Genomic DNA, 15,504 nt, shown 5'->3' on the forward strand with positions numbered 1-15,504 from the left:
TTCTCTTCTCTTCTCTTCTCTTCTCTTCTCTTCTCTTCTCTTCTCTTCTCTTCTCTTCTCTTCTCTTCTCTTCTCTTCTCTTCCTCTCTCTCTGTCTCTGTCTCTGTCTCTGTCTCTCTCTCTCTGTCTCTCTCTCTCTCTCTCTCTCTCCAGTTCAAAGTTCCTGCCCATTGGATTCTACTGCTCACATTCAAGGTAGGTTTTATCCTCTCAAAGGATTTTAAATTCGGTCAAGGGAACCAGGATGAATAACTATCCCAAGATTACCCCTGCCAACCTGACAAACAAAACACTTCAATTTAAATGGCATTCAATTCAACTCTGATCCCAATGCCTTATGTTTTTTTCAGAATGAAAAAATTCATTTATTTAATCTCTAATGGTTCCCCAAATTTTTAACAGTTCTAACATTGTTAAAACACCCAAATTTCAAAGTTTTAAAGTGATCTCTGAAATATGAGCTCCTATAACAAAGTTACTTATTTCCCATATACAAAGGCATAACAATCTCATTCCAAAAGGGTAAAATGTGGAGACAGCAAGAAACAATTATACTAAAGCAAGATAAAATGCAGCAAGCCAAACACTAAGTCTTGTAGAGCATGTAGGTTTGTGGGGCATCTTTTGTGCACCAATGGGTCTGGGTAGCCCCATGCCTCTAGCGTTGTCAACTGCCTTTCCTCATGAACCAATCCATTGAGTGACTGACATTTCTTTATCAGAGATCCATTATCTTGGCATCTCTAGCATCCTGAGGCCTTCTTTGCTGATTTACACACCTTCACGCAGTGACCACCCAGATAGAGCTAGTGTTGCCCTCTTCATGCTTCCTAGAATAAGCTTCTCCCATCATCACACATTGTTGTAATCTTAACTGTGAGACAAAGTAAAGCATTATTCCCTTAAGTTGCTTTAAAAATAGTTTTTATTAATTTTTGAGAAATTCATAGTTTTGGTGGTATGCACACCTTAGTCCTCTCAAATCTCAGGTAACATACCAGGAGTATTACTTTTAAACATAATAATCTCCCACTTGCAGCCACTATTAAATTGGTAGTGGCTACCCAGCTTTCTTTATAACCATTTCCTAGCTCCATCCTGGGATTTTTATCTATCTTGATCTTGGTTTTTTTTTTTTGTGTGTGTGTGTGTGTGTGTGTGTGTGTGTGTGTGTGTGTGTGCGTGCGTTTTGTTGGTGTTTCAATATTGAGTCATAGAGAACAGTAACTACTATGTACACAGAAGATTTAAAAGTAGAACCAGACAGAATTCAATGGAAGAACATCTATATTACTGATGAAATGCAATGTTAAGCCCAGAATTCAATGATCAATCAAAAAAATCTTTTATGCAACATAGACTGTTTTAGACAAATAAAAGTTGAAAAAAATTGTTAGCCAACTTCTTTTCTAAACTGTTAGAAGTCAGGTGTGATCTCTGAGTTCCACGCCAGCCTTGTTTACAAAGCTAGTTCTAGAACAGCCAAGGCTATGCAGAGAAAATCTTCCCTTAAAAAACCAAACCAAACCAATCAACCAAACCAACCAACCAACCAACCAACCAACCAACCAACCAACCAACCAAACAAACAAACAAACAAACAAAAAATGAAGGAAGTTGAATAATTAAAAAAAGTATGACATCAGACAAAAATGTAGATCTACCCCTAAAATGAATACGACTGCAGTCACATACCTGGAAGTACACCTCCTTGGTGGTAATTTTAGGCAAGATGGCCATAGAAATAAGCCATTTCAATTTGTAGCACCCTGACTACCTCTCCACTGCCTTGGTTCAATTTTTTCTCCTTTTTTCCCTTTGATTTTTCCAATCTCTCAAGCTGGAACATTCTTTTAAAAGCTGTACCACAACTGTTAGTTTTATATACCTGTCTTCTTCCTCCTAGGTTTTAGATTCAGCTTTTGAAATTTGTATTGGATTGTCTTAATTTTATCAACTGTTTCCTCAGCTTTAGTATGCTGTTAAGCCTATCAAAGAAAGGCTTCATCTCTTCTATTGTTCTTTTTATCTATGGCATTTCAGTTTGATATTTTTTTCTTATAGTTTTCATTTATCTGAAGAAGCTTTCCATTTTTCATACAAATGGCCTACATTTTCCACTTTAAAATATTAATCATAGTTTTATTAAATTCCCTATCTGATATTTGAAACCTCATGTATATTTGAATCTGGCACTATTAATTGCTTTTATTCTCAACACTGTATTTCCTATCCTACACCTTCCTCATGAAGCTGTGCTTGAAAACTGGATTTATTTACTGTGCTTTTAATTATGTAAGTGTTTTTAAATGCACATGGCTTTTGCTTTTACTATGTTGGATCACTCTATTCAAGAGTTGATCTAAGTCAATGCTTTCTTCTTGCTATAATTTCTGTGATGCTCCATAAGCCTCGAATTCCTGCAATAATGTTTTATATTTAGTGTCAAAGGCTGAGTTGTTGGAAGGATATTGTCAATTTGTTCTCTTCACATTTAGTTTTGACATTGTAAAATTTATAGTTCACCCAGTCTCTATTTATGTCATCTAACTGATCCTCAGACATCTGGCCACTATTTCATTTTATTTGGTGTTTGCCTTCCTGATTAAGGTAGAGTGACAAACCATAACAATTCTCAACTGTATATCTACAATTCACTGATCAGTTTTAGCTCCTTGGGATATTTCTTACTCCTGAATTTTTCTCACTTTCTGGAAATCCACCAACTCATATGCTTAGTTTAGAATCTAGATGTGGACCTTTGAATTTTAACCTACCTCGAAGTTCAGAGATCTTATATTTTGTAACATTTCCATACTCATTCACAAAGGCTTACATGAATCCCTCTAATGCTTCCTTGCTATTAGCTTATTAGGGATGCAACATTTACAAAAGTCATACCTTCACTAGTAAGGTATATAGACTATTCCAAATTACTGTGTCCTTTACATTCTATATAGTGTTTAGCATTGTGTTGATTCCCTATAAACTTTTATCAACATATATTTTAAGATTTATTTCTAAATGTGGAATTGCTAGATTAAAAGCACCTTGTTAGGTTTTGGTACACTTCACACACACACACACACACACACACACACACACACACACACACTTTATTTATTAGTTTTTATGTATATGGGTATTTTGCCTACAAGTATGTATGTGCAGAACATTAATGCCTTCTGCTTACAGAGGTCAGAAGAGGGAGTTGGATTCCTAGAGTTGGAGTTAAGGATGTTTGTGAGCTACTATATAGGTGCTGGGAACTGAACCTGGGTCCTGAGCAAGTGTTCCTAACCACTGAGACATATCTCTGGCATTCCCTTTGATTATAGTAAAATCTTGTCTACATGGAGCATTTCCTAGTGATGCAAATAGTGTTGGTGATTTAGTACCATGGTCTTAGTTTAGACTCTGCTATGTATTTTATGTCCTGATTTTAGTATTGATCTACACTTGGTTCTTTTATATATAAACTGAAGATGCCAAGGGATGTTAAATTTTATTCCGAGATGGGAAAATGGGTATGGGAGGTGTGCGTTGGAAGCCTTGTTCCTGATTCAAGTGAGACCAGATATTCTTTCATCTCCCCCCCCCTCTCTGTTTGCTACAATTACTTGACATAAAACATCCTGTAGTTAGTGACTTATTATTCCATTTTTAAAAATTGCCTGACTTTTAGTATTAGAATTCTGATTCTGACTCCTTGGCTCACCCCCCCCACCCCCCTCACTGTAACATAACTGTTGTTATTTAGACTAAAGCCAAACAAAAGAAGGAGGCTTAATACCAAACAAAAGGAGGAGGCCTGACACTGCTTCCTTTCATCTCTCTCAGTTTGACTTTTTCTTAAAGTAACAATGCCTCAGTTTCAATTGCAGATTTATTTCTAGAGAATTGTTAAAAATATTTGACTACTCACTATTTATTATTCTGAATTTGAATATCAAAGGTCATTTATTATATGTCATCTTTTATTTTAAATTAACAATGCTTCAGTTCCACTTACAGATTTATTTCAAGAGAATTGTTAAAAATATCTGACTGCTCACTATTTATTATTCTGAATTTATATAGTGAAGGCAATTTCTTATATGTCATCTTTTATTTGGCCTTGGAGAGCATGTCTATGTCCAGTGTACTGGTCATATTCTGAGGATAGTTGCTATTTTCATCTCATCAATTTCCAAGCCCACCATGCTCTCTTAGACTCAGTATTAAATGCTAGTGTCATATACACTCTGTTTGAACACTACTTCTGCCTTCAAAAGGTATTTTACAGTTGTGTGAGGAACTCTAATTAACTCAGGTACAAGAATGAGACTCTTAGTCTAAATCTGTTAATCAGACTTTCTCAAAATAGTTACTGAGTAAAACTGACTCACTCCCCTATGTGTCTGATTATCTCTCTGAGAAATTTTGAAATTCATTCAATTTGCATCTATGTTAAGAATTTCTGCACCTCTATGAGTTCTACTCTCCCTACTCCTGAAATATAACCATCCTTCTCCAGAAAGTGTGTTCTTATTAACTGGGGATAAAAATGTTCTCTTTTATCATGGCAGTTAAAGTACTTGTACTTTATCTGTAATGAGAAAAGAAGGAAACTTTACCTTAACAGTTTCTAGTAAGAATAAATTTGTAATGATTATTCTATCAATAAGCTGAAGTTGGAATATAGTAAATTGGAAAATAAATTTACTGGGATATAATCATAACTCACCTTTAGAATATAAACTGATGTGAATAGAGGCACAGACTCCCCACCCCTAATTGTGAAAAGATGTTACTATAAATTCTTTCTATATTACATGGATATATTTGTTAAAGCAATAGAATGTATTTCACACCATTTTATTCTATTTCTATAGTGTAAAAAATGAGTTCTATTGATATGCAATGCATCATTACACTATGTCTTCTTCACTAGCAAAAACACTCAGTAACTTACATGAGTCGATGGTATGGTACATCTCTAAGGTCCTCCTTTAGACCAATTCCCAGATAGTACAAGTTTATTGGAAATGTCAGTGGTTGATTTGTCTCAAATGCATCCTTTCTGAAAATAACTTTTAACGGAAGTGTCATTGTAACCAGAGTCATCTGTTCTTGTTTCTTTGCTGTTGCTGTGATAAAATGCTCCAACAAAAGGACTTTGGAGCAAAAGGAGTCTATTTCTACTTCTAATTTGAGTTTATAGTTCATCATAGTGGGGAAGTCACAGTGGTGGCCATAATCAAGAGCAGAAAGACATGAAGGCACAGGTGCTTAGTATGTAGCTAGCTTTCTGAACTCTTAGACAATCGAGAGTTCAGAACCAGAGAGTGGTGCTCTTCACTTTCAGGCTGGGGCTTCCCAACATCAATTAAACATCCATAATAATCTCCCAAAGACAGGCCAACCTGATCTAGACAGCCATTCACTGATGTTTTCTTTCCAGGTGATTCTAGGTTGTGGGTTCTTGAGTCATAAGATACAGAGAAATCAAGATGCTCTCAGCCTAGAAGTTTCATTCCTAGCTTACATAATGCTGGAAATTTCAATTCACACTACTTGGGGGAGAAAAATAACAATTTCATTCAACTCGGAACTCTCTAAGCTACAATAATGACTGGCTGGCCTGCAAAGATATGACAACTGGTACAGTAGTGATATAAATGTTATGAAAGTAACCTGGCACATTTTTATAAGATTTAAGACTCCCCTCCATAAAATGGATATCATATATGACACCATTAACAGGGCCAAAACCACACAGCTATGCAGGTCATGGGCTATAGGGGAAAACGTAATACTATCATTCTGTTAAATGGACATAAACTTCCCCACCATAAGCATTATCTTTACACAAGTAGATTTGTGTGTCTCTAGCCCCCCACCCCTTAGGAGACATGCTTCTTTCTGAGGCAGATGCTATTAATTCAGAGGCCCACAGTCAGTCAACATGCAGAGAATAAGATGCTTAATGGGGCATTTATATCATATCTCCTTCTCCCAAGGCTCAGCAACCATCATGGAAGAGAGTACAGGAAGAGTGTAAGAGCTGGAGATAGCGGATGAATGAAGCAACACAGTGTTTTCTGGATATGAGCTTGTAGTGCCTATGAATGTATGCATGAGACCTGTCAAGATCAAGTCAGACCCAATGTATGGATGGGGGGGGTGTTATGAAGTCTCACCCTTACCTGGGAACATATTGATTATTAATGGCTGATATGGGAGGAAGAGTCAGTTTTCTTTAGGGATGTGGTCCTTGAGAGTTTACCCTTGTTTTATTAGAGAGCTTTATACCCATACATGTACTGATAGCCCTAAGTGAATATAGTGTTGTTGGTTTTTTTTTTTTTTTTTTTTTTTAGAGCACACGAACTTGGAAGCAAAAGTGGTTGGTTGGGACAGGAGAGGATAGGGAAGGAACTAGAGTATAGGGAATGGGAAATGGGAAGTGAATTTGATAATTTGCTATTTAAAAACATTAACCTTTAAAATTAAAAATAAGTCTTTAAAAGAGTATAAACAACCCGTCATGACTCTTTCCATTTTTGAGTACAGTGGCATCTGTGGTCTACTCTACTGGAAGTATAATTAATTATCTGTCCCTCATGTCTTCATCTGAGAAAAACCTGGGAGACAGCCTGGTCCAGGTTGGACTGTAGGACTCTCTGAGGACATGACATCACTGCAGGTCAGCTTCTCCTGCCCATCCACTCACTGAATTTCATCATGGGCATTATTCCAGGGGATGTGATGCTTATGTTTGACCTGCAATCTTCACTTCTCTCTCCAACATTATACGGTTTTACTCTGAATGGAAAGGGAACTTTAAACAAACACTACTATTTGAGACCTTTAGCTAAGAGCTGATTTGTTCAGTCATCCAAACCTCAAAATAGGTTAGGCTAATCTTGATGGTGCACACCTTTAATTCTAGCAGTCAGACTGCAGAGGCAGGCAGATCTCTGCAAGTTAAAAGCCAACCTGACCTATCTGCCAGTTACAGGCCAGCTAAGGCTACATAGTGAGACTATGTCTCGAACACAACAAAACAACAACAAAAGCAACTACAAGGTGAAAATTGTTTTTATTATCTGTTTTTCAAGTGAACATATTTCCTGTAAGAGAATTATATCAAGTCAGGCAGTGGTGGTACATGCCTTTAATCCCAGCACTTGGGAGGCATAGGCAGGAGGATTTCAGAAAGCATATAGTTATGAGAGAGTAAAGATAGGATTACAAATGCCTGCTACAGAGCAAGGACTATGCCTTAATTACTCTGTTACTCTATCTCTAATTTCTTCAAAAAAGAGTATATACATAAAAAGAATAGTTTGTAGAGAGAACAATTTGTTTTGTTGCTTTACAAAAAAAATGAAATATTTAGAAAATTAGGTTTTGCTACATATTTACATTCTGAAGAGACTTCTCTTGTAAAACCTATCTCTCATATTAAAGTTATAATATATTCAACTCCACACCTACATATGACTTAAGTGTTAGCTTTGTAGCAAATGAAGGTTTGTGATAATTAATTATATGCAGATGAATCATACTTATTTATAATGGGGTAATTTTTGGGAATCAACAAAATTATAGTGGAATTATAGGTCATGAATTTTTTAAGTGTTTATGCTTACTTATTGTAGGTATTAACTGGGATTCTATCTCTCTTTTATGCATAGAAAGGTGAAAAGCCAGATTCTTTTAGTTTAAGTGTGTTTTAAACATAATTTGATAAGCTATGGACTGGTTACTGAGAAGAAATAAATTGCTACCTTTTTAATTAATTTAACTCAAAATATCTCCTTCAGTAAGTACAAATAGTTGTATCTTAGAAAGTTTTAAAGTGGACAACATATATATTACTTTTCTTCTTTGATATATAAGAAACAACTTTGACATTTATTTATTTGCCTGTATAATATCACTGTTTTCATAATCCTAATTTCACAATTTTCACCTAACTGTGATTGTCGAGTTATTAATTTCATTTTCCAGACATATAACCTGGATAGCAGGCTAAGATGAGCTGTAACTTCTCTTCAAGCTTTTTTTCTCATTGACATGAATATGCAAGGATCCCCTCGTCTTAGCTAACCTTTTCTTATTGCCACATTTCAGAAACAGCATTTTTACTCTCTTTCACTAGCATATTTCCTGAAAAAGAAATATGGTTGATAAATTTATTTTCGAAGTACGTAAGTACTGTACTTGGATCCTTTGCGATCTAAATATTTTTACTCATGCAAGGTGTCAATGCTGTTACAGGTCCCAGAAATCCTCCTCCCTGGCACATCTACTGATCTGGCCACGGAGGAGCTCCAGCTTCATCCTGGTATTCCTCTTGGTAACATTATGTGCTGGAGGAAAACCTTTCTCTGACTCCATAATGTCTTTTTGACTTTTATCAAATGCCAATTGTTTATTAAAGACTCACTCTTGCTACTCACTGCTTCTCTCTCTATCATGTCGTTTACCAGCACTCACAGTTTGATCACTGCCATGAGAGGCAGTATAGCACAGTAGTTATAAGTATTCAGAGAGGATTGGAGTCCTAGTTCCTATGCTCATCAATTCTGTGAGTTTAAGAAACTATTCAGCTCTTAGGTGTCAAGTGAGTTTGCCCCACCCATCTTCCAGAGTTACAAAGACTGAATGAGATAAAGTATGTAATGTGCTTAACCATGAAGCTTCTAGGATTGTTTTTTTTTTTTTTTTTTTTTAATTCTAATGCAATTTAAACTCCTTATTATACTGCTATGAGAGTAACCATTTGGCTGCTTTCTACCTCCAGGCAAGAGATGGAGAAGATGATTTGGAAGCAGAACAGATGGAAAGAAGCAGATGTATCAAAGAAGTGACCTAAAGTAGGGATTTATCAGTGAGAACATTAGCTTGGAGATTAGGGTAGGAGGAAGGAGGAAGGTTGTACTTAAGAAACCAAGGTCTGAAACACAGGAAACATAAAAGATGGTGTTGTTCACTGAGATGGCGGTCACTGCAAGATTCTGGCATAGATTATAAATTATACAGGGGTAATTGAAACAGTAAAATCTCCCCACACATTTATCTAGATTGGTAGTTCTCAATCTGTGGGTTGTGACTGCTTTGCTAGTCGCGTATCAAATATTTACATTATGATTCAGAGCAGGAGCAAAATTACAGTTATGAAGTAGTAATGAAATAATTTTATGGTTGGGGGGTCACCACAATATGAGGAACGGTATGGAAGGGTCACAGCATTAGAACTATTGAGAACCACTGATCTCGATGAACTAAGTAGGCAGGTAAAGAAATGGTTGGTAGCATCAAGTAAAGATGTAGAGAAATAAATCCTCAGCAATGCTTTGAGAAATACACATACCCCACCCCCACCACCATTATCAGTACCACCCACCAACTCAAAACACACATAGAGGTGGGGTAGATAAGCATATGTGCATGGAGCCGAAGTATAAAGATTAAAACTACAATTATGTTGATAATGATGGACAGGTGGCAGAACACAGCCCCAAAAGGATGACACATGGTGAACAATGTCTTAGGGAACTGTGAAAGAGGCTCCTGGAGAAAAGGCAGAGTCTTTTACCTAAAGTATATTGTATTTCCTCTTCAGCTCTTGGACATGACTTTGTGCCTTCTGTGATAAACACTTACATTCAATTTATAGGACATATTTATTCTTGTTGGATATCAGATGGAACACAGCTATAGAACTCAATCTGGTGAAAGGATATGCTGAGTGTTGTCCTGAGTGTGCCCCACATCTGGATATGGCCTTCTGCTTTGCTTTTGTGCTTTTCCAGATGTAATCTATAGTATGTACAAACAGATTATATTTAAATTGATCCAAGCTGAGAAAAGGGCTATATTAATATTTAGTAGGTGCTTATTGGCATTTATTTATATGTTTTTTTCTGATCATGTGTTTCTAAACTCAAACAAGTTTGTATCATTGCTTTCTTTGTTTCATTCATGTATAAAATTATACTGACTGAAGTAAAGTTGTCTATAACCTTAGACTGTTATCAGCCCCATTCTTTAAGTTCCTTAAATCCCAGGTCTCACAGACAGATCTACATAGGTAGGCAAATCAACAGATAGGAGTATATGAATACAATACTGTTTGTCCTAAAAATAAAACAAAACATTCCCAAATAAATGTTAAAAATAATTGAAGATATGCTAAAGAAAAATTTTTGGCAAAAACCCTACAAAACAATCTTAAGGAAAAAACAAGTTAAATTATTTATATTGCTGATGATATGGTATTACACATTGGAAAACAAATCTCTAGACCTAATAAATGAATTCAGTATAGTTGCATAATACAAAATCAACATATAAAATAGGCCCAATAGGCCCCTTAAAGACTAATAAAGAATTTACTGAAAAACAAATTATCAAACTAATTTTATTCATTCTAGCCACATAGAAAAATACATAGAATATATATGAGTAAGGTGGAAAAAGATTCCTGAAATGGAAAATGCAAAACAATGAAGAAAGGAATTGAAGACACTTTAGCATGGAAAATTTCCCTTGCTCATGGTTTGGAAGAATTAATAATGTTAAATGTCTAGACTATCCAAAGTGGTCTACAGATATTGCAGTCCTCATTGAAATGATACTTTTGACATATATAAAAAAAAACCCTAAAATTCATATAGTAGTAAAAACAAGAAACAATCCTAAACTGCTAAAGCAATCTAGACAAGGGAAAACAATCAACATTTCCTCTCTCTCTCTCTCTCTCTCTCTCTCTCTCTCTCTCTCTCTCTCTCTCTCCCTCTCTCTTTCTCTCCCCCTCTTTCTCCCTTTCAAGACAGGGTTTCTCTGAATAGCCCTGGCAGTCCTGGAACTCACTCTGTAGACCAGACTGGCCTCAAACTCAGAAATCCACCTGCCTCTGCCTCCCAAGTGTTGGGATTAAAGGTGTGTGCCACCACTGCCCAGCCCACTTCCTCTCTCTCTCTCTCTCTCTCTCTCTCTCTCTCTCTCATTTTTTTCTTTGACATTTTCTTTATTTACATTTCAAATTTTACCCCCTTTCCTGATTTCCCCTCCAAAAAACCCTTATCTCCCCCACACCTACCTGTTCACCAGCTCACCTGCTCCTGCTTCCTGGCCCTGGCACTTCACTGTATTGGGGCATAGAACCTTCACAGGACCAAGGGCCTCTCCTTCCATTGATGACTGACTAGGCCATCCTCTGCTACATATACAGCTAGAGCCACCAGTCTCACCATGTGTTTTCTTTGATTGGTAATTTAGTCCCAAGGAGCTCTTGGGGTACTGGTTAGTTCATATTGATGTTCCTCCTCAGCAAGAGCTTGCTGACAGGAGTCTGATATAGCAGGGGAACAGATTAAAGCCAGACCTACAGACCAGTGCAACAGAAGAGTGTGCCCGCCATTAAACCTGCACATCTAAATTCATCTGATTTTTGACAAAGGTACCAAAAACATGGAGTGGAGGAAAGACTGCCTCCCTAGCAAGTGATTCTGGGAAGATTAGATACCCATAGCAGACAGCTAAACATGGCGCCCTCTCTATGCAAAAAGTGATTCAAAATGAGTCACACAACTTAATGTAAGATCTGAAACTCTGAAACTATTAGGAACATTTCAAACTATTGGCATAAACAATGATAGTTTTGAATCAGACATAAAAAGTACAGGAAACAAATAGGTAGGCTAATGAATGAGATTCCATGATACTAAACATTTATACACACCAAAAGAAACAACAGAGGGAGGTGACAGTCTGTAGAATGGCAAACACGGATTTATCAGTTATCTGAAAGAGTATCATTATATAAAAATGAAATATACCTGGGACTGTGATGTGGCTCAGCAGGTAAAGCTTTTTGATACCAAGCCTGACAACCTGAATTAAGTCCCTAGGATATACATGGTAGAAGAAGAGAACTGACTTCTGCAAGTTGCCCTCTGACCACTGTATATGTGTGCCACCACATGTTCACAAACACATGTGTAAAAACAAACACACATATGTAATAATGTTTTAAAAGGAAAAGGGAGTTAACATAAATAGTAAATAATAAATAAAAACCTAAAACTGAAATCATCACAATAAAACAATCCAAGTAAATAGTGAGCAAATGGTTGGAATAGATACCTCCTAAGCATAAATGTTCAGTAAATGGATGAAAAACATAGGATATTGGTAATTACTGTTAAAATGCAAATCAAACCTCAGGCATATATCATTCTACCCAAGTTACGATGCCTATTTTCAAAAAATAAACTAAACCAAAATTGATGGCAAGAATGTGGTGAGAAAAGAACACATATGTATTATTGATGAGAATGTAAAATTATTACAGTCTCTATGGAAAACAGTGTGGAGGGGCCTCAAAAACCCAGGGAAATAAAACTATTCCTATATATCCCTCCTGAGTGTAGCCAAAGGAAGTGAAGTCAGTGTACAAAAGAAATTACTTGCATACACATGTCTATTATGGCACTATTCGCATAGCTAAAATATGGAACAATCCTAGATGTCCATGAATAAACAAGTGACTAAAGCAAGAAAGTACATACACACACACACACACACACACAAACACAAGCATGCGCACGTTCATGCACTCACATCATGAAGTATTACTCAGCTATAAAGAATAACCAGATCTTATCTTTGATAACCAATAATCAAATCTTGCAGGAAAATATGTTGAATTGGAGCATATCAACCAAAGAAGCCAGACTCAGTAAGGTAAATCTTACATGGTCTCTCTATTACATGTGGAAACTTGAACACACAATGGAAATAGAAGAGAGATGTCTAGGAACTGGGGAGGGTATTGGGAAGAAAAGGAAGCTGGTATTATTAGATAGGCATGCCTAGAAAATGATATGTTCCATCAATTGTCTGATGTTTGTGTCATTAAGTTAAAAAGTTGAAATATTTATATTATGATTTCATTCAAATCATTCATCCTGTGGTTAGTTTTTAAAATCATGTATCATTTTTTGCTTTGAGAAGAGTCATATGAAATAGGCTGAAAAAGTGACAGGAATTTATAATCTTGCCCTATTCTGGGGAAATTTTAAGTGACATTCTCCTCTGAAGTTACTGAACATCAAAATAGAGAATCTTGTGAATGTCTAGACAAGATCTGTACATCATTCATGGGATAAAACTTATGTTGGCCTCTGCCTGTCTTTTCAACATTGATTCTCATTGGAAAGACAGAGAGGCAGGAGGAAGAAGACATGGTTTAATAATTTTGACACCTTCCTTCAAATATCAAGAGAATTGACATGCTCATGATGTAAACAGTCTAACAGTACTATGTAAAACATGTAAAAACTGGACAATGGTCTCTAAAGAAAGTACAAAGAAATTTAAAAAAAAAATAGAAGATTCTGATCTCAGACTCCGCATTGAATATACTTAAATAAGAAAGAACATTAAATGCCCAGATGAAATTTGTCAACAAAACTGAAAAAAAAAAAAGGTCATGTGACTTGTAAGAAATCACTTAATGATGAAAATTAGGTGAGAAGAGAGGAGAGTTAGGATTTCTATTTAATTAACTATTTTTCTTAGTGAATGAGAAAAAGAAATCAAAAGGAAAGGAAAGGAACATGGCTGCTCCTAGGTATTGGTGGAGGAGTTTGTTGTAGATCTGTGGGAGAACATAGCCAAAAGCAGAGCCATCTGGGAAAGTCCAGAGTGAAAAGGACCAGACTGAGGTGGGGGGGTTGAGAGATGCTGGGATAACATGGAGGCCAGGTCCCTTTTGGTCTGTAAAATAGGCACCTCAGCCCATTTGTCCTGGGTTAGAAACCTAACACTTAGCAGTAGCTCGGATTGACAGTCAAGAATGAGATCGTGGTTTATTCGACAGATATTTACTATGTACCCCAAGCTCCACGACAAGCTCCAGGGCTTCCTGCCTCAGTCTCCCAGGTGCTGGGATGATAACCACCAGGTAAATATGCCCGGCGGGAGAGGAGTTTTCTCTTTTTCTTTTGATACGATGCTATTTCCTAATATTATAAAATAGTTTTCTTTCATTTTAAAGAAAATTTCCAGAGACCCTTATTATATGCTAGCAAATGGGTGCCACACTGTTTTTTGTTTGTTTGTTTGTTTTTCAATTTTGCTTTATTTTCATTGGCAAATGCAAATAGACTTAAACATTGGCACTCTCTTGGTCCATGTCTGTCTGTCTTTCACACGGCACAGGTATGGGTGAAAAGCTCTGGATGTGGAGGACAGAGCATGCTTTCTGGAAGCTGAGAGATAATGCCCAAGTGACCATCTTCTTCTTTGTCACGATAAATGATAAAATGTTGAGGAAACCAGGTCAAAGAAAGAAAAGAAACTGCTGTAGATCAAGTCTGGAAACGAGGTCAGAGGTCAGTAGGTGGGGCATAGGAGCAGCCTTGGGAAAGCTTTTATCTTCCCCCTCCTTTTACAGATCAAAGTCCACACACTTTACATTACAGACCACACCTTATTTGCATGCAAGTGTTTTAGAGGAACTTTCTGGTTCCAAGGCATTGACTTGCTAATTATTTCTATTTCAAGCCCCCAAATAATTTGTAAGATATTTTTACAAATAGTTTAGCTGTCTTTGAAGCACTGTAATGTCTTTTTGGATGTGAATCAATCAGGCAGCTCACATTGTTTATTTTGTTTCTGGTCACTTTCTACACATACATCTGTAACACATATAAGTATGTATGTATATTGTATATGACATACATGATAGAAACACAAATAAGCAAAGAATGGAAATAGTAGCAGTCCACATGAGATTATATATATTTTATATTTCTAAATGTATCACATTTATAACATATACACATATGCATAGACAAACCTGTGCATGTATATAAACTCACCTAAAAAGAAGACTGCCCTTATAAAATGTTTCTGACTTCATTTTTGCCATCCCGATTAAATGCATTAGATGCATAAAAATCACCTTTTTTTTTCATACACTAGCAATAGTGCTACAGTTTTCCAGATCTCTCTTCAAGTCAAATTCTGTGGCTTAAATTGCTGTTACAAGGATCATTTTCTGTGTCATGCAGATGTTGCTGCATCGTTCCTAATAAAGATTGAGCTAGCAATCTAGGTTTTGTAAACAAACCAGCAGCAAGTGAGTGGGGATTTTGACATTATGATTCTTTGGTCTGCGTGTGGGGGGGGCATGATTCTGCTGGTGCACCTGCACATATATGTGCATTCATGTCAGAATACAATATCTGGTGATGCTCTTCAGTTACTGCCTAACTTGAAGGGTTTCAAGATCAGGTTGTTCAGTGACTTGGAATTTATCCTGTAGGCTAGACAATTTGGCCAGTGAGCCTGGGTGCCTGCCTGACTTGCCTCCTTAGCACTGAGATTACAAGCATATACTATCAGACTCTATCTATCTATCTATCTATCTATCTATCTATCTATCTATCTATCATCTATCTATCTATCTATCTATCTATCTATCTATCTATCTATCTATCT

The sequence above is a fragment of the Mus caroli genome, chromosome 4 (genome assembly GCF_900094665.2).
Source record: "Mus caroli chromosome 4, CAROLI_EIJ_v1.1, whole genome shotgun sequence".
Classification (NCBI taxonomy): Eukaryota; Metazoa; Chordata; class Mammalia; order Rodentia; family Muridae; genus Mus; species Mus caroli.